This window comes from Pteropus medius, unplaced genomic scaffold, assembly GCF_902729225.1.
Source record: "Pteropus medius unplaced genomic scaffold, Ma_sr-lr_union100, whole genome shotgun sequence".
NCBI lineage: Eukaryota > Metazoa > Chordata > Mammalia > Chiroptera > Pteropodidae > Pteropus > Pteropus medius.
In genome coordinates this window covers 11,877,802-11,898,856 of record NW_024352783.1, presented here as the reverse complement: position 1 = coordinate 11,898,856, position 21,055 = coordinate 11,877,802, and the positions used below count along the sequence as shown (strand labels likewise).

The 21,055-nt window shown below is 40.3% G+C and overlaps 1 long non-coding RNA gene across 1 annotated transcript in view; it reads left to right on the top strand.

Annotated features, from left to right (window-relative positions):
* The first annotated feature begins 2,494 nt into the window (after positions 1-2,494).
* Positions 2,495-21,055, top strand: part of LOC120589906 (uncharacterized) — a 94,985-nt gene continuing 76,424 nt past the window's right edge. The window contains exon 1 of the long non-coding RNA XR_005649581.1: positions 2,495-2,602. This is a non-coding gene — a long non-coding RNA (uncharacterized LOC120589906). The remainder of the gene's footprint in view (positions 2,603-21,055) is intronic.

Below are 21,055 nucleotides of genomic sequence, written 5' to 3'. Positions count from 1 at the left end.
AATCTAAACAACAAGTTCTACTTTTTTAATGAGCTTAGGTTAAAATTACTAATAAATATGACAGAAACATTAAAACCTCAAGTATGTGATTGCCTTTTAAAGTCTCCAGGACTTTTAAATAAAGTGAAGTAAACATTTGCTATTTTTTAAGATTTGGGTTTATTGGGGAGGGGTACAAAATATAATCATTGATTTTGATTATTCCGTGCAATAAAGTTACCAGACAAATCGAGGACAAGACAGTTTAAAACAACTTAAATTCCTGCATTAAAGAGTATTTTAAGCATTTTTAAGTACTTCTAAGTTCACACAGTAACTCAAACCAGGTTGGCAAAATGTTTCCTTTGTTAGAGCAAAGATCTTTAGTGGTGATTTGTGGAGAGCTTTGGGGTTTTGGAGTAGAGAGAAGTTACTTAGACTCTGAGGTGGTTTCTGACAGGAAAGGAAAAACAGAGAAACTTAATGCTGGAGCTAACGTTTTAATTAAGTGGAACAGGGGAGTAACAGGAAGGTCATGCCCAATGTGGAGAGTGACATCGGAAAAGACACAGAAACAGAAACCTGGGCAGATTCAGAGAAGGGTGGGATTTCTGAGTTGGTGATAGTACAGAGGGGAAGGCAGAGATGAAATGAAAAGAAAGTTGGGATCAGACTCTTTACGGTCAACCCTGATTTTGTTAGGGGAACATTCAAGAAAAGAACCATGTAAGGAAAATATTTAATGAATACTATTTTGACCCGAGTCCATTCCTAGACCTAGATTTTCTTTTTCTCTTGGAAGTTAAGGGCCACTTGGGGCAAACATCTGGAACAACACAGGCAGAGGAAGTGAACCTGGGCCTCAGACCTGAGCAAACCTGGGCTGGCATCCCAGATCAGGTAATGAACCATACAAATCATTCTGGGGTAAGCCACTTTGTCAGAAATGTTAGAGATTGAAATAAGACCAGGGAAGAACTGGAGAGAGAAAAGGCAGCCAGAAGTGAGTGATGCATAAATGCACAGGTGTGTTCAGGTGGGATCTGACCCATGCTGGCTTCCCTGGAAGCTCTCAGGGTAGAAGGTGGCTGTCATCTGAAGCAGAGAAGAGTCAGCCTTTCAAAGTGGCCAGAAGCAGGTGCCTCTGATTTACTGAACACTGTGATGACACAGAGGGCAAGACAAAGCCTATGGTCCAAGTGCAAATGTTGGGAGCTGCTGCCATAGCCAGAAGCAACGGGAATGCACGGCCTCCATCAGTATGCCCACCTGCTGACCCAAATTGCTCCCAGATCGGAAATGAGCTCATCCAGGCTGGGAAACTCAAGTGCTTGAAAGTCTTGGATGCTTTCTACCTTCCAAGACAGTTTCTCCCATGGAGGTCAGCCTTGGTGCATTCTGTTTTGTTCTCTTACTTTGAGTTTCACCAAGAAGGAAGATCAAACAAAACTTCTCTACCTCAGCCTAAAGAACTCCAGGACCAAAGGCCCAGACATACTCGAGCTGCACTGACAACTTCTAATTCATAACTTGTTAAAACAATGTTAGTGTGAGTATTAGCCACACGTCTAGAAAGCACTGTATGTTCAAAAGGGAAGGCCACTCATCAGACCCCAATGATCACAACCATTCCCTTTGATTCCACTTCAAATTTTACACATAGTTCTGCTCCATGGTTACAAGTTGTGCATGTGTTGGGGGGCATGTAGGTGTGTGTGGGTGTGGACGTACAGTCTTGTCTTTCATTTCACTCTTCTTTCAAGTATTGAGATAGAATTAAAAAGCTACTGAACTCAAAGCATGGGCCAGGTTGTCAAGATGTGATACTCAACTGGATAGTTTTGGCCTCACTGAATTTGGAGGGGTATATCACTTCTTACAGTCAACTTTGAGTTGGGCTTCCCCCATCAGCATTCAGCTTTATTTTTATAAATTACCTCCTTCACAACACAATATTTCTTTGCATTCACGGCTCTGTTTGTCTCCCATAAATCAACTTCAGGCCTGTTTAATTATCCCTCAGCAGTTTTAAACAACCAACATTTTTAATGAGGCAGAGAATGCATCAGGCCAGAAAATAGAGTTTTAAGGTTCCACATGGGTCACTCTGTATATTTTTCAAAGTCAAGCATTCCTGAGATAACTCACATATTACCCAGATCTCAAAGCTTGGCCAATGTCTTTTCCCACTGTGTGACCATTGAGACCCTTGGACATTAGCAGGCTGCTTTTTGTCAGTGGCCTTGAAATGTGTCAGTTACTATCAACACACATGATGAATGAGTGTTATGGTTATATGAAGAATTCAGTCACCTTGGCTTGGGCTATGAAAACAGCAGAGCTACGGATGGTTGAACCAAAGGGCCACACCTACTGCTAGAGCCCTAATTATTGGTGCTTGAGTGTCATTAACATTGAGACATTCCTGAAATTCACAAATTTCTCCTCTGGTTTTAAGGGCAATGTACTGGCTCAGTTAAATGACCCCCAACCCCTTCTCACTTACGGGAAACATCTTTATGACTTTCCTGGAAGGTGAGCTTAGATTTGCTGGCCTTGCCTCAATGTGGGAAGACCCTCTCCTGAGAGCACCAATTTGCTATAGCCAGCAGAACATTCTCAGGTGAGTGTCTTCAGCTGGTCCTGTCCCACGGTGGACATGGGCTGGGGGGATATTACTAAGCCAGGCCCCAGGTGAAGGCAAGGCACTTTTGCACAGCTTTGTTTGTGCAATTCTGAGTGCCTGGATCCAAGACTGGGACCATGGACAGACCCAATGGCCAGTCTTTGAACTGAATGGCCATTCCTTAATCTACGAGCTGGGCAGCCCTTAATCTAGGAGGGATGGGAGGAGGTAAAAGAGAAGTGGCAATTGGGTACCAAGTCCAAGAGGAGAAAGACACAAGCGAACAAAGAGATCCTTGAGGGCCTTTCTCTTTCTGCATATATATACGTGTATATATATATACGTGCATATATATATGTGTATATATGTACATATATACATACACACATACGTGTATATATGTACATATATATACACACACACATACATACATACATACATACATACATGAAATTCACAAATTTCTCCTCTGGATTGTCTTGTGACCACCGAAATGAAAACAATTTTAAGAGTATGGACAGAGGTTTTCCCCTATCTTAGCAGACCCCTACGACCCCTGGTGCTTTACCTCCTCCCCCTTCTTTTCCATATCTTCATATACTCAAATATCATGCTGAGCTCAGTACATGAAAAGCTCATTTAATCCTCAAAACAACCGCATTTTACAGACAAAGAAACCAATACATTGAGGGTGAAAACGACGTGCCCAAAGAACCCTGCTCCTTACAGAGCTAGATTCAAATCACATTCTAGGCCTATCCCAGAGTGCAGCTTTGCTGCACCCAGGGCATGCTGGCCCTTGTTTGGGAGTGAAGAACCGTCAGAGAATGTTTCTGTTTGTCTGCCTGAGCAGACCTCTCTGAACTTGAACTTCAACAGATTCTTGTTTCTAATTAAGGGGAAAGCATACCAGAGCGATTAAGAACCAGGACTTTAAAATCCAATGCAATTAATTAGGGTCTCAGCTATATGACCTAGGAAAGACACCACCCAGACTTCATCTCAGGTGAGTCATCTTCCAGCTGAGAATCATGACAGAACCTAGTCCAGAGGAATTGGAAAGACTGCTGAGGCAAAACACCTAGTAGAGAGGCTGGCTCACAATGTGCACTCTTAAAGTTGGCTGTTGTCAGTAATTGTTCCTTTATGTCCACTCTGTCTCATTTCTTCCTTCATCATCTTTGCAAAAAAACTGCAAAAAGCTTTGGATTTCTGTTGATTTACAACAGTTACTGGTCATGTCACAGCTGTTTACTCATGGGCAAGGATACTGAGACAAGTTAGAAGCTTGTACAGGAATGCAGGAAATTGTTATTTTGATCCTTAATGTGTTTATTCTTCCCAAGCTAAGTAACCTTTGCAGGCCCTGTATAATATGATAACATTTAGGGAAAGAGTTTATGAACTGCTCTAATCCATTTTTAGTAAGGCCCCTTACCTCCAAATACAGAGTCAAGGTTTGAATCAAAGTTTTCCATTAGAGAATGAAAGTTATTTGCCAAACCAGAAGGAGAAAAGACAATTTCTCATAGTTTTAAAGTTTATTTTCCTGAAAATGTCAGTTTTCTCACAGCATTCACAGGCACATGATCAATTCATTCAATGTTTCTGAGCATCAACTATAAGATGGAGAACATTCTGGAAGCCTGGACAAGACAGCGCCTCCTCCCTAAGGGATCTCAGATGGTAAATGGGACACACACTCATGGATGCAACATGTACACACACACACACACACACACACACACACACACACACACACACACAAATAATGACTCTAGTACCCTAACATGTGAAGTCAATGTGTTTCCCAAATTTTAGGAGCAAAAAAGAAAAGACCCAAATTTCTTGGATCTCGGAAACTCACAGAAGGCAGACTTCTTAGGACAAATTCCTTCAATTGGGTTTTTAAGTTTATTTATAGTTTTGCAGGATAGCAAAGACAGAGAAACATTTCAGGCCAAATTAAATGGCTGTATGAAGACATACAGATTGAGAATGGGGGTCTTAGTGATTGTGAGAAACTGTGAGCATCTGGGCCCCAGAGATAGCAGGATGGGGGTGCAGAGATATTGCTGGAAAAGTGTCCTGAAAAGTGTCCATGCTATAGAGTTAGGAATTTATTCTGACTAGTGTGTTTCACTTCTGACAGCTCTCTATAAAACCTCCTGGCCCTGCACTTCTGGGCTTTCAGAACCACATAGGGAGCCATCGACAGAGCAGGGCAGGATGTGGCCCCTGAACGCTGAGTTGCCTGGCCATGGGCCACACTTGCGGCTGTGGTTATGTCACCTCATTGCTAGTGCTGGTGTTAGGAGAATGTTGGGGTATCTTCAATTGCTCTTCCTCAGTCTCTCTGATTTTACCTTCACTCCTGACAGCAAAGTGTTTTCTAAAAGCTACCCTTGCTAACCAGGCAAGCATGACTCTCCTTGTCAAGGTACCCAGTGATCTTTGTTAAGAGGTAAACTCCTTTTCTGGATTCCCTGACCTATTCAAAATTCTAGGATGATGTAAATTCTTAATAAGCTAAGGTTTCTAGGGCAGCAGAGGAGGAAACACAGGAAACAGTGCAAAGCATCTTCTTCGAAACCCCACAGACATAGTAGACTGTCCAGAGAAGTGGAATGAAGACCTGCAGTCATTATGCCTCCTTTTATTCCAGTTTTTCCAATAAAGAAACAATTCATTGCAGCCAGTTAGCTCCCTCTGCACCGGGACAAAGAACAACAGAGAAATACAAACACAGCTTGGTTCTATGAGGTCTGAAGTCTGCCTGACAACAAAAGGAATTTCATTTTGCATGGGAAATGGGGACCCAGAGGCCTTTTCTACTGTAGTGACCCTTGGCTTCCCCAAAGTGTGAGGTAGTCCCCACTCAACTCAGCCTAGCAGCTGGAAGCCCTTAGGAACATTCCTAGTGTTATCCTTCTGTGGGTTCCCAAGGCTAGGTGGGGAGCCTGGAGCATCATGCTGGGTTCTTTGGGCAGCCCCTGCAGCTGCTCAATAAACTGAGAGCACTGGCCAGAAGATGCATCACAATGACTTCTTCCTGCTGGTCACTGAGTGTCCATGCCCTGGGATGAGGCACCTGAGGCTCAATCAAGCTATGTGTGGCTTAGATGTTTCTATTTACTATATGAAAATAACATACCTTGAACAATACATTTGTGTCTTCTACAATCATTTATTGAGTATATGTGTTACCTGTCCTTAAGCTCACAATCTAATAGAAATAAATATAAATAATTTCAGTACAGTTTACCACATGCAGTACTGAACATTTCCACAAGATTGTTACAAATTGCAGGGATTACCTTCAGGTAAACAGGGAATTAAAGAGGGAGATTGAATAAGTTTTTCCACTGAGGTGATATGTAAACAGGCTCTAGATGTCTGAATAGGAGTTCTCCAGGCAGATGTACATTCAGAGTAATTCCAGTAGAGTGAATTCATACTTTATTGTCCAGACCTAGGAACCTTGGATAGTGAAAGGGAATGCTGTTAATAATTATGTTCTACTGATAGAGATAATCTAGTACTGCCTAGAGCCATCTGGGACATATATTCATCCTATGTCTAAGAAGAATGTATACAGGCATGAAGTCTTGATTTGGCATCTATTAGGTTTGGGCTGCAAGTAACAGAAAACTCTAGCTAAATTCACATAACTAGGGTCCAAATAAGCCTAAGATGAGGTTCTATTCAGCATCTTAATGACTCCACTTAGGACAGAGGTGCTTTTCCTGTGTCTTCACCATTAGTTTCATCCCAGAACTGTCCCACTAGTGGTTTAAAGATAACTGCCAGCATCAGTGGAGCAGTTGATGCTCCATTCACACCAAACAAGACAGAGGAGTATGAAAAACCCCTCTCCAAATTCATCTTCCCTTCATTCTGTTTGTCTACTCTGGAGTAATTATGAAGCAGGGGGTAGTATGTATTATTTGAAGGCAAGTAGCCCTCCTTGAAGATGCTGGGAAGGTGGTAATCTGATTATAAGGAAAGAAAAGGAGGAGAACAGGTGCAGGGCAGGCAGTCAACAGTGCCCATAGCAAAGGCGCCTCCAAAATGCTGAAGCTTAAAGTAGAGAGAGAGATGATGGGGAAAATTGAAAGCCACGTGAGTGGAGTTAAGCAGGAAGAGTATTCTGAAGGATCTTGTCTGCTTGTAAGTTATGAAATGCCATGGTGGAATTTATGGTAAGTTTTGCACTTATAGAAAATTCACCCTTGGGAACAGTGTGGAAGGTGAACTAGCAAAGGGCATCTTATAGTCATGAAGTCACAGCTAAGCTATGGTAATAATTAAGGTGAAAGATGATGTGGTAGTAACATTGGAAGTGAGGAGAGAGAATGGAGAAATAGTCAGATACTTCCAATATCCAAAGGACTACCTGGGGAAATTCAAGGGCAATCCCTAAAATTCTGGATCAGGGATCTGAGTGAGCATCTCCACCATTAACAAAGTTATGGAATTCAGAAAGATTAGCACGCTTCTTTGGTGTGAGAGGCTACAGACAATGAATATTGAGTTTGAGACAAGTTGAGCTTGAAGTACCTTTGGGGCATATGAAGGGACAGATTTAGAGTTCAGAAGAGAATCAGAGCTAAGGATATCCTTCTGAGAGTCATCGGCTTGGTGATGGTTCTGAAAATCTTAGGATCCCAAGGCTGAAGGTGGTAAAAGATGGGTGTTGAAGAGCATTGGCATCTAAGGGCTGGCTTTGTCTTCTTGACCATTAGCTAACAGTGAGGTGGGAAGATTAAAGCTAAGTGTCCGGAATAGATCTGAAATAGTCTTTTAAAGAATTGGGAGAAGGATCTTCCTCCTGCCAGGATCCTGTGAGAGCAGCAATTCAATCAACTTCAGACAGAACTGGAGACAAAACCTCCTGGAGTCTTTGTCATCACCCATGGACTGAGGTCTCTGCTCCTAGGTTAACTGCTCTCTGCTGTACTCTCCTAGATCTGGATTTACACACACCTCTATAATAACTGTGTCATTGTAACATTTTCTGGGTAGCTGTTTCATTTAACTGTGGGCAAATTAGGGTCAGGGAATTTCCTTTTCTCACCTCTATGCTTCTATAATAAGCAGGTAGCCATGCACATGGTAGATGCTTAATAAATATTTGCTGTTTGAGTAAATGATGAAATAGATGCCTAAATTAAGGGTCCTGTTAAATCCCAGCCTGTTTGGCAGACTCAGCTTTCTTGTCATACAAATATCAATGTCATTTGTTTATGGCCACGTAGAAGGACACAAATTTGGAAGCTCAGATAGCATTCCCTGCTCACTGGGGTGCTGAGGTAATGTCTTCTCCCCCTGCCCTGCTCTGCCTGGCCTGGCATGTCTCTGATCACAGGTTGAGAAAAACGGCCAGAATCCTACAGCAATCATAGCCCTCAAAAATTCTGACAGGAAATAGCCCAAGTGTACCTGCTGCTTCATTTCCAGTCAGGGTGCAAGTTCCAAAGTGATTCTGAGCAATGCTGGGGTCCAGGAACGTTGACACAGTGACTGAGATTCTGTCTTACACAACACAGGAGCATTTGAAAATCTGAAACCTATATTTCTTGCTCCTTGAATGACTCCCAGTTCTCTGAGGATTTAAATGAAGAGCAGCAAATTCCTTTGCATGGCATTAAGAATCCTCATGGTCACATCTCTGATTACCACCAGGCTTATCTCTAGGACACCTTGTTTCCTATGGTTCAAACCCAAGGGGACTACTCTTTTGCCTCCTCCAGGCTTTTCTACATGATATGCTGACTCCTGGAATCCTGCATCTGGCTCAGTGGTTATATTCTCAAGGAAGAGTCCTTAGATTGGGTTAGGTGGCTGCTCCCAGAATTTTTCTACTTGCATGGTGAATGTAAAGGCCTGTACCTGCAAGCTCCTTGGGAATAGCTTCCTTGCCATGCTTCATATACACTTAGCCAATATTAAAGAATAATGAATGGATGAAAGTGGCCCTCTGAGATACAAAGGGACTTGACCTTGGATCTACTTTCCAGATTCCAAAAATTTCTGCAGCCTCTAATCTTAAGGGTCCAAAATTTTCACTGATGGTAAGTGCAGCCCAATAAAATAGAATCAGCATGTTACAATGCAAAGAGCACTTGAATGGCACCAAAAGATCTGGCTTTACTACTCATGAGTCATGTGATCCTTGGCAAGTCACATGACTTCCCTACATCTCTATCTCCTTCATGCAAAGGGATTATTGTACATTGTTCTTAGGGAAGTGCCCAGCATGTACCTAGAAATAATGGACTCTGTCCAAGATGCTCCACATTAATCAGCGCCAAAGCCTCCCTTTTAGTAGTCTAAACCTAGGCAAAGACACAGGTCAAGCTTGCTTTGTTGACACAGCTGAAATCAGAATATGGCAGCCTTCCCAGCCTATCCCCAATTGAGCTTTAACTGTGCCATGATCATGATATGTTTGGGAGTATGTCAATGGGAGTACTGTATTTTTTAAGGGTCCTAGACTGATGTGCTTCTCCTTAGTGGGTCTGGAGTGAGAGTATTCTACATTTTGAGTGATTCTGGACTGAGGCATATTTTCTAAGGGACTTTAGTGGGTCAGTCTTCCTTCAGGGACTGTGGAATGAAATGTTCTTCAGTTGGATAGAAGTAACTCATTATCACAGATGTCTAACAGGTAAACCACCACCTCATGAAAACTGCTATACCAAGGCCTCTTTTATGGGTTGAATTTTGTCCCCCCAAAAATAAATTTTTGAAGTTTCACCTCTAGGACTGGTGAAGGTGACCTTATTTGGAAACAATATCTTTGCAGATATGATCAAATTAAGATGAGGGCATTAAAATGGGCCCTAATACAATGATTGATGTCCTTATAAGAAGATAAGCCACAGACTCAGACAGGAAGGGAACACCAAGTCACTACAGAGGCAAAGATTGGAGGTATGCTGCCACAAGCCAAGGCACACCTTGGGCTACCAGGAGCTGGAAGAAGCAAGAAAAGATCTTCCCCTAGAGACTTTGGAGAGAGCATCGTCTTAAAAACACTTTGGTTTGACTTCTAATTTCCAGAACCATGAGATAAATCAAAATCAATTTATATTATTTCAAGCCATTTGTATTGTGTGAAATTGTTATGGCAGCCCTAGGAAACTAATACAGCCACTTATAAGCACATAGAGTGTTCTGTCTTTTCTATGTTTGAGCTCCCTGCTGTGTTTGACTCAATGAGCCAGCCATGCTTAAATTCCCCTGTCCTCTGAGGCAGGACTCTGTTCACCTTCTCTCCCCACCTCTCCAGCTCTTTCTCGTCATGTCCCTTCTCCTCCTCAATGTCCCAATCAGATGCAGCATCTCCCCAGAGATCTGCTCTAGCTTAATTTATGTACACACCCCTCTTATAGTTGAGAACTCAGTGGGGGTCTGGCCTCATTTTTTAAATAATATTTTTGTTCTCATCATTATTTAGTCCTTCAACAAATATTTATTGAGAACCTTCTACATGATAGATACTGTTCCAGGTACCTGGGATTCAGCATGAACAAGAAAGACCCATGGAGTTTATGGTCTAGTGACTGTGGTGAAAAAGGAGTAGTAGGAGGAGAAGGGGCAAGGCAGGAAACAGAAAACACATAAGTAAATAAAATTACGAGATAATTTCTAGTTGTGAGAAGTACTATAAAAATAAAATAAATTTTTGGTAATAGAGAGTGGCATGTATTAGGAGAGTTATCTCTGAGGAGGTGAACTTTAACCTTTGATCTAAATGACAGAGGCATTCTGGGAGGTCCTCCTCTCCAGGCAGAGAGAACAGTTTCTGTAAAGGCCTTGAGAGGAGAACTAGAATGTTCTTGTCAAGGAAGAGAAAGAAGGCCAATGGACAAAGAAAAGAGACTGAGCAGGGAATTTGAAGACATACATTTTAAGGGGTATTGGAATTATTTTGTTACTTTTTAATATTTTTTAATTATGAAAAATAAAAATACAAATTTAAAACTGCAAAAAATATTAAAAAATCAGCTTCAGTGATCTCCTTAGGGATGACAGCTAGAACCATTTTGGACGTGTTACCTTTCTTATTTGGGTGGTTTCCAAAGTGTGGTCCCTGGACAGCAGCATCAACATCACTAAGAAAATTGTTAGAAGTGCAGATATTTGGCCCCAGCTCAGACCACTGAACCAGAAACTCTGGGGGTGGAGTTCTGCAATCTGTATTAAAGATCCTTCCAAATGATTCTGTTTAATGCTGAAGTTTGAGAAGCACTGTGATTGTTTCTGCCAGGGCTCCATTAATTGCACCTGAGTTGCACATTGGAAAATAGTCTGGGAGAGGTTAGACATTCACTGACCAATAGACCAGTTAGAGGAAGGGATCTACGCAAGACCCTAGGAGATAGTCACAGTGAACTGATGGAAAACAAAAGGCAGATTAGATCTAGCAGACAGGTATAAGAGAACCTCATGAAGTTGGACAGCTAACAGTGAGCATCAGAAAAGCTTGTTATCAATGGCACTATTCAGCAGAGGGAAGCTATTTATGCAAATCTCTAATGAGGACACTAGAAAAGGCAGAATATTACCTCAGAGTCTAGATTCTCTGAGGAGCAGCAGTCTTCCATGGCAATATCCAGATACAGAGAAAATACAACAGCTGGATGATCAGAATCAGGGCACTCTTGCTTGGGCTGGACTAGAAGCAAAGCCAGTACTGGTCCATTTTGTGTTGGGCAGAACTTCCCACTTTCTCCCTGCCTTATCTCAGAACTAGCTGTCAGATCCTGAGAGCTTGAGGCAAGATGTTCCTTTTTTATCCTAAAATATTAGTCCTTTCTATTTACACACACCTCTTTACTGCTTGTTCCAATCATTGCTGCAGCTGAGAGCAGTTATGAGGTCTCTTATGTGGCACCTCTCAGTCCTTCAGTAGCTCCCACTGTCTGGAAGGTTATCAATACCAGGAAGGGAACAGACTTAACAAAGGCTCTGGATAGTCTTTGTGGAGTGATGTGATTTAGAGTATAAACACCTGGTTCACTGGCGATTTCTGTGTCCCCTCACTCAGAAAGTTTTTACTATAATTGCCTATAGTTCTGATAAGTGTCCAATCAGCTTTGAATATGAAAATTCAAAGGAATGAAAGAGGGTAACTAGAAACATATAGGTTGCCAAAAAATGGTTAACTTGTCAAAGTTAAGGGGAGAAACTGAAAAACTATAAAATTCAAACAAAAAAGTTCTAAGGCCTTATTACATAGAAGAAAGACATCTTTGTAACATTTAATAGTGGAACTGTGTTATAATGATTTTTGAAAGATTAAGAAAAGGGGAGATTATAATCCACCTTCGGTGTAGAAAAAATATAAAAGATGGTTGGAAGACATGCAAAATGGTGACACAAGGAGCTCAGTAGACTCTCACCCCAGCAAAACAACCATTTGACTACAGAAAGTTGTATGAAACAATTTTATAATATCTCTGAAGACTGACTAGGGCATAAAAGGAAAACTATTTGTTTATAGAATTCTACTAAATCTCAGTAATAACAATGAAAATCAGTGATATTTGAGCCACAACCAGCTCCCATTCCCACGCTCAGCTTAGTGTAATGGAAACTCTTCTTCAGGTGTGGGTATGGCCAAGAAGTATATATCTCTGTTCTCAGTTTTTTAAAAAGACGTAAAATTATATAAAGTAATAAATATATTAATATATCATTGTGCTTGAACATATATAGATGTAATATTTGTAGTAATAATAGAAGAAATAGGGGAGGAGGAAAAAGAGCTATATCTCATTGAAATTAAGTTACTTTAAATCTGAGATTCAGATAAGATGTATGTTGTAAGCATTGAAGCAACCACTAAGAAAATAACTCCAAAGTTATTTAAAAACACATTAAAAATAAAAACGATACAACAGAAAATATTCATTTAATGCAAAAGAAAGAGGTAAGGAGGAACAGAGGAAAAAATAAATGAGATATATAGAAAACAAAAAGTGAAATGGCAGTTATAAATTCTATATCAATAGTATCAAATGGGAATATATTAAAAAATCCAATTGAAAGGCAGAAAGTATGACTGAATGAAAAACTAGATCCACCTATATGTTGATACAAGAGACACATTTTTTAAGTTAGAAAATTATTTTTTTAATATTTTGGAATATATTTAAAAATTTTCTATAATTATGGATACATTGCCTTTTCATAGCCAGGAATAAATTATACACATATACTAGATATTATGAAAGAGAAAATCCAATTGTTTAACTTATGATGCCTTTATCAAGGTAAGTGAGACATGGCACTAATTGAAGTTATATATTGTTTTTATGTATTTTATTTTATTTATGTTTTAATAATAAATAAATTTATTTATTTAAATTAGTTTTAAGTATACAGTACACTGGTTAGACATCAATATTCATAAAACAACCCCTCCAATTGCTCCCTTCGTCCCCTGGCCATCATATTAATGCTAACTACATTCCCTCGTCCATGCTTCCCATGCTCAACAATCAACTACTAATTTGTACTTCTTAAACCCTTCACCCCATTCTCCCAGCCTCCCAACCCCCTTCTCCTCTGTCTGTCACCAAATTGTTCACTATATTTGTGAGTCTGTTTTTGATTAGCTTGTTCTTTTCGTTCCTTAGATACTGCATATAAGTGAAATCATATGGTATTTATCTTTCTCTGTGTGACTTATTTCACTCAGCAAAATAACCTCTAGCTCCATCCATGTCATTACAAATAGTAGGATTTCATTTTTTTTAATGGCTGAGTAATATTTCATTGTATATATGAACCATAATTTCTTTATCAAATCGTCTGTTGATGGGCATTTAGGTTGCTTCCATATCTTGGCTATTGTAAATTGTGCTGCCGTGAATATTGGGGTACATAGATTTTTATGAATTATTATTTTGGTTTTCTTTGGATAAATATCCAGAAGTGCAATTGATGGGTCAAAAGGTATATCCATTTTTAATTTTTTGAGGAACCTCCATACTATTTTCCATAGAGGCTGTACCAATTTGCAATCCCACCAACAATGTATGAGGGTTCCCTTTTCTCCGCATCCTCGCCATCACTTGCTGTTTTTTGATTTATTGGTGATAGCCATTCTGACAGGTGTGAGGTGATCTCTCATTGTGGTTTTAATTTGCATTTCTCTGATGATTAGTGACCTTGAGCATCTTTTCATATGTCTGTTAGTCATCTAGAAGTATCTGTTCAGGTCTTCTGCCCATTTTTTTAATTGGATTATTTGTTTTTTTTGTTGTTGAGTTGTATAAGTTCTTTATAAATTTTGGATATTAATCCCTTATAAGATGTATCATTAGCAAATATCTTCTCCCAAACAGTCAGTTGTCTTTTTGTTTTGTTGATAGTTTCCTTTGCTGTATAAAAACTTTTTAGTTTGATGCAGTCCTATTTGTTTATTTTTTCTTTTGTTTCCCTTGCCCGAGGAGATATATCTGAAAAGAAATTCCTGTTAGTAATATCAGAGAGTTTACTGCCTATGTTTTTTTCTAAAGTTTTATGGTTTCAGGTCTTACTTTTAAATCTTTAATCCATTTTGAGTCTATTCTTGTATATGGTGTAAGAAGAAGGTCTAGCTTCTTTCTTTCTTTTTTTTTTTTTGCATGTATCTGTCCAATTTTCTCAACACCATTTATTGAAGAGACTGTCTTTACCCCATTGCATATTCTCATCTCCTTTGTCATATATTACGTAAGTGTATAGGCGTGGATTTATTTCTGGGCTCTCTATTCTGTTCCATTGATCATTGTATCTCTTTTTATGCCAGTACCATGCTGTTTTGATTACTGTAGACTTGTAGTATAGTTTGATATCAGGTAGTGTGATACCTCCAGCTTTGTTCTTCTTTCTCAAGATTGCCCTGGCTATTCGGGTTTTTTATGGCTCCATATAAATTTTAGGATTGTTTGTTCTAGCTCTCTGAAAAATGCCATTGGTATTTTGATAGGGATTGCATTGAATCTATAGATTACTTTGGGTTGTATGGCCATTTTAACAATTCTTCCCACCCATGAACAGGGTATATGCTTCCATTTATTTGTATCTTCTTCAATTTCTTTTTTCAATGACATAATTTTATGAAAACAGGTCTTCTACCTTCTTGGTTAATTTGATTCTCAGGTATTTTATAGTTTTCTACACAGTTGTAAATGAGATTGTTTTCTTAATTTCTCTTTCTGAAAGTTCATCATTGGTGTATAAAAATGCCACTGACTTCTGAATATTTATTTTGTAACCGGCTACTTTACTGAATTCGTTGATCAGTTCTAACAGTTTTTTGGTAGAATCTTTAGGGTTCTCTATATATAGTATCATGTCATCGGCAACTAACAAGAGTTTTACTTCTTCCTTTCCAATTCGGGTGCCTTTTATTTCTGTTTCTTGCCTTATTGCTGTGGCTAAGGCTTCCAATACGATGTTGAAGAGTAGTGGTGAAAGTGGGCATCCTTGTCTTGTTCCTGATCTTAAGGAAAGTGCTTTTAGCCTTTCCTCATTGAGTGCAGTGGTAGCTGTAGGTTTGTCATATATGGTCTTTATTATGTTGAGGTATGTTCCCTCTATTCCCACTCTGCTGCGAGTTTTATCATAAGTGGATACTGGATTTTGTTGAATGCTTTTTCTGCATCTATTGATATTATCATATAGTTTTTATCTTTCAATTTGTTAATGTGGTGTATGTATCACATTAATTGATTTGTGGATATTGAACCAAACTTGCATCCCAGGAATACATCCAACTTGATCATGGTTTATGATATTTTTAATGTATTGCTGAATTTGGCTTGCTCATATTTTGTTGAGGATTTTTGCATCAGTGTTCATAAGAGATATCAGCCTATAGTTTATTTTTTTTTTGTAATGTCTTTGCCTGGTTTTGGAATCAAGGTAATGGTGGCCTCATAAAAGGAGTTAGGGAGCCTTCCCTCTTCTTGAATTTTTTGAAATAGTTTGAGAAAAATGGTGATAATTCTTCTTTGAATGTTTGGTAAAATTCGTCTATGAAGCTATCTGGTCCAGGAGTTTTGTTTTTTGAGAAGTTTTTGATTACCAATTCTATTTCATTGGTGGTAATCAGTTGGTTCAGATTTTCTATTTCTTCTAGATTCAGTCTTGAGAGATTGTATGTTTCTAGGAATGTGTCCATTTCTTCCAGATTGTCCAATTTGTTGGCATATAATTGCTTGTAGTATTTTCTTATGATCCATTGTATTTCTGTGGAGTCTGCGGTTATTTCTTCTCTTTCATTTCTGATTTTATTTATTTTAGTCCTCTCTCTTTTTTCTTGATGAGTCTGGCTAAGGGTCTGTCAATTTTGTTTATCCTTTCAAAAAATCAGCTCTTGGTTTCATTAATCTTTTGTATTGTTTTTCTAGACTCTATTTTATTTATTTACACTCTGTTATTTCTTTTCTTCTATGCACTTTGGGCTTTATTTGCTGTTCTTTTTCTAGTTCTTTTAATTGTAAGGTTAGATTGTTTATTTGAGCTTTTTCTTGTTTCTTGAGGGAGGCCTCTATTGCTATGAATTTCCCTCTTAGGACTGCTTTTCCTGTGTTCCATAAATTTTGAGTCGTTGTGTTTTCACTTTCATTTGTCTCTAGGTGTCTTTTAACTTCTTCCTTGATCTCATTAATAACCCATTCATTGCTTAACAGCATGTTATTTAGCCTTCACGTGTTTGTGTATTTTCCAGTTTTTTTTCTTGTAGTTGATTTCTAGTTTCATGCCATTGTGATTAGAGAAGACAGTTGATATGATTTCAATCTTCTTAAATTTATTGAGACTTGATTTATGTCCTAACATGTGGTCAGTCTATCTTTGAAAATGTTCCATGTGCACTTGAGAAGAATGTATATTTTGCTGCTTTGGGTAAAATGCTCTGAAAATATCTATTAAGTCCATCTGTTCTAGTGTGTCTTTTAGGCCCATTGTTTCCTTGTTAATTCTTTGCCTGGAAGTTCTGTCCATTGGTGTCAATGAGGTGTTAAAGTCTCCTGCTATGAGTGTATTACTATCAATCTCTCCTTTTATGTCAGTCAATAATTGATTTATGTATGTAGGTGCTCCTGTGTTGGGTGCATATATGTTTACTAGGGTTATGTTCTCTTGATTTATCAATCCCTTTATTATTATGTAATGTTCTTTTTTATCTCTTATTATAGCCTTTGTTTTAAGGTCTATTTTATCTGATATAAGTATTGCTACCCCGACCTTTTTTTTTTTTTCATTTCCATTTGTGTGAAATATCTTTTTCCATCCCTTTACTTTCAGTATGAGTGTCGTTTGATATGAAGTGGGTCTCTTGTAGATAGCATATGCATGGGTCTTGTTTTCTTATTTCTTATTTCTTGTTTGATTACCCTATGTCTTTTGATTGGAACATGTAATCTGTTTATATTTAAAGTGATTATTGATAGGTACATTGTTACTGTCTCTTCATTATTCATATGTGTTATTTCTATTTTTTTTTTTACCCTTTCTCTTTTTACAGAAGACTCTTTAATATTTCTTATAATTCCTTAAGTTTTTTCTGTCTGGGAAGCTCTTTATCTCACTTTCTATTTTAATCGAAAGCCTTGCTGGGTAGAGTATCCATGGTTGTAGATTCTTGTTTTTCATAACTTTGAATATTTCTTGTCATTCCCTTCTGGCCTGCAAAGTTTCCGTTGAAAAGTCAGCAGACATTCTTATGGGGGTACTCTTGTAAGTAAACAGCTTCCTTTCTCTTGCTGCTTTTAATATTCTCTCTTTGTCTTTGACCTTTGACATTTTAATTATGATGTGTCTTGGTGTAGGTCTGTTTGAATTCCTCTTATTTGGAACTCTTTGTGCTTCCTGAACTGGTATGTCTAATTCTTTTTCCAGGTTAGGGAAGTTTTCTGTCATTATTTCTTCAACTAGAGTCTCAATCCCTTGTTCTCTTTCTTCCTCTTCAGGTACTCCTATGATTCGGATATTTTCATGCTTCACGTTGTCCCAGAGGTCTCTTAAACTATCGTTATTTAAATTTTTTTTTTCTTTTTGTTGTTCTGATTGGGTGTATTCAGCAACCTTGTCTTCCAATTCGCCGACTCGATCTTTTGCTTCATCCAATGTACTGTTGAATCCTTCTAGTATATTCTTCATTTCTGTTATTGTATTCCTCATTTCTGTCTGATTCTTTTTTATGGTTTCTATGTCCTTTTTTATGCTCTCATTGTACTCATCCATTCTCCCCATAAGTTCGTTGAGCATCCTTACAATCATTATTTCGAACTCTGACTCTGGTAGGTTGCTTACTTCCGTTTCATTTAGCTTATTTTGTGGAGTTTTCTCTTGTTGTTTCATTTGTGACATGTTTCTTTGTTTTCTCATTTTATTAGCCTCTCTGTGTTCTTTTCGATGTGTCAGGAATATTTGTTTTGTCTCTTAGCCTTGGCCAGACGGCCTAATGTGGAAAGTGTCCTATGTGGTCCAGGGGCGCACTCTCCCTGATTCCTTGTTCCAGGAGCTCTGGAGGTGACCTTTGTGTGGATTGTGTATGATCTTCTATTGTTGCCAAGCCTTTATTGTTGTTAGTAGTTCAGTGGGTGGGATTAACGTTCAGGCTGAGTAATTGTGGGAATTGGCTGCACTCTGAGGATAAGAGTTATGTGGGGGCTGACCCCACTGAGTGGGATTTGCCCTAGTAGTCTTGTGTACTTGTTGCAACCACCCTTTGTGTGCACCACTACTGGAACCAGTCAGGAGTTGCTCCATTGTGGTCTGGTGCCAGCCTCTAGATACATTGGTTTTGTGGCCCCTTGGGAGGGGCTCCCCCATAGGCCAAGTTCAGCCACTGCTTTTGATTGTTCAAGGCTATCTAATGAAAACTACAAAGTGATCTGCTGATGGTTGTTGCCTATGCTGGATCTATAGATAAGTGTGCAGCTCTCGGTTATCCCCCATCCCTGACCTACGGCAGTTTAGCAGAGGGACCAGTGCTCCTCAAGTCCTGATACTTCCTATCAACTGCCCGTAAGTCTCTGAAACTGGACGAGCCTCTGGGTAATATGCGTGTTGAGTGGCGCAGGAACCCTGGGAGTGTCCTGGGTGTAGTGAGTAAATTTCCCCCTGCTACTGCAGTGTCAGTTTACATGCCCACGCTGTCTCTGTGGCTTGCTGTACAAGTTTCCTCTTGTAACAAGGTCAACTGCTGCCCACCCTGAGCCTAAATACACTATCCTAGAGCTGGGGCAGCTGCCTATCAATGTGCAGAGGGCACTTTGTGTACTGGATGGGGCAGGAACTCAGGGCGTTAAGGGCCATTAGGCCAATACAGACCCCTGCAATCCCATTAAGAGATATTGTAGTTCGTACAGGCAGCAGTGGTCTGTCTACAACAGTTTTCTTCGCAATACGCTCACTGTGCTAGCCAATATCTGTTGCTTACGCTAACTGCTCAACCCTAGAGCCAAGCAAGGCACAAGAGGCTGCTTATAAATGAGCTGCAAGTACTTTGTGGCTTGGGAGAAGTGGAATCTCAAGGCGACAAGGTCCATTCGGCCAATACATCCTCAGTTTTGCTGCAACTTCTGTGCCTGGGCCTTCCCACTGTAGACCCATATTACAGTGAGAGCAGCTGCCGTCAGGAGTGTTCCCCCACACCTCTGTGCTCCCTGGACACAATATTGCAATTCTTGCAGGCAGCAAAGGTCTGCCTGCTGTTGATTTCTGTACAGTGACTACCCTGTGCTAGCTGAAGTTTGTTGCCTGTGTGGGTTAGGTGATCAAGGGAGGGGAAGGGCAGGGCTGTGTCAGTTCACTATCAATGGGCCACCTGGGGCAATTTGTGGGTAGCGTGGGGCGGGGTCTCAGAGAGACAATGGCAGTCAGATCAATACAGCCTGTCTTGCTGCAAATTTAGTAACTGTTGTGAGTTCTTGCAGAAGACCCAGGTCACAGCAAGACCAGCTGCTGTCTGAGATTGGCCCACAGGTTCCCGATATCTGCCCAAGTTCGTGTTTGCAGCAGCAATCTGCCTAACCCTACCAAAGAAATACAGCCCACAAGACTGGTTGCCCGCTGTGAATGGAAATGTAGCTTACAGGGTTGGCCACTTTTGCTGGGATTGGAAAGATCACTCACAATGATGGCTGCCCCGCTGTGAACACTTGGTTCTGAGTCACTCAGAGCTGAGTTTGGCAGCAAGCCAGTAACACCTTCCCCAGGCAGTCTGCAGGTTGGGTGTGGTGGGGTCTCAGAGAGACAATGGCAGTTAGATCAATACAGCCTCAGTCTTACTGCAAATTTGGTAACTGTTGTGAGTTCCCACAGACGACCCAGATCACAGCAAGACCAGCTGCTGTCTGGGACTGGCCACCAGGTCTCCGATATCTACCCATGTTGGGAGCAGCGATCTCCCTGACCCTATCTCTGAAATGGGGCTCACAGTGCTGGCCGCCGTTGCTGGGATTAGAAATGCTGCTCACAACAATGGCTGCCCTGTTGTGAATACTTCACTCTGAATCACTCGAATCAGGGCTTGGCAGCCAACCAGGAACAATTGTTCCTGGCAGTCTGCACGTTAGGTGGGATGGGCTGATCCTCTCAGACCAGTGCTTCCTAATGGTTCTGTGGGAGGGGTCTGCACCATCAAGCTGGCGTGGTCTGTAGGTTACCCTGTAGGGAGCAGGACTAAGGTGCAATGGCGGCTGCCTTTCCAGCCCTCGTTCTGACTCCAGGTAATGGATATTTTTTCAGAATGAATCCCGCAGGAGACTCAGACCCACCACCAGTGTCCCAGGTGAGTGTCCACAAGTCAGAAAGCCTTTGTGCGGGTCCTTCAAAGGGAGTTCTAGGTATTCAGTCGCCTACCGCCTCACCCAGACAGCTGGAATCTCCTCTAGTTTCTATAGTCAGAGTTATTGGAATCCCCTCTTCCTTGGGCTGGAACCTTATGCTGGAGAGCCCCCAAATGAGACCAGGACCTCCCTCTCCTTCAGGAGAGCCTCTGCAGCCTTGCTCTCTCTTCTAGTGTACTTCCACCACCCACAGGTATGGGTCCAGCCCGATTTGGGACTTTGCCCCTCCTACTGGCTTCAATGTGGCTCCTTTATATTATCAGATGTAGGTGTTATGATCAGCTGGGCTTCAGATAATTCTCCACGTTGATTATTTTATAATTTGGTTGGAATTTCAATGCGGTCCTGGGAGGAGACAATCCCTGCTTTTACCTAATCCATCACCTTCTCAAACTTCCGTGTTTTTATGTATTTTAAATGGGCTTTGTAAGAACAGAATTGGATTTTGAATATATGGAATGGTAGACTGAAAATCCCATAGAAATCTTAGAAGTTACTGTCAGAAAATCGTTACAAATATGTTTTGGAAAGAAGTATTGTTTAACATATTCTAATATCTACCTATCATCTCTATCCTCTCTCTCTCTCT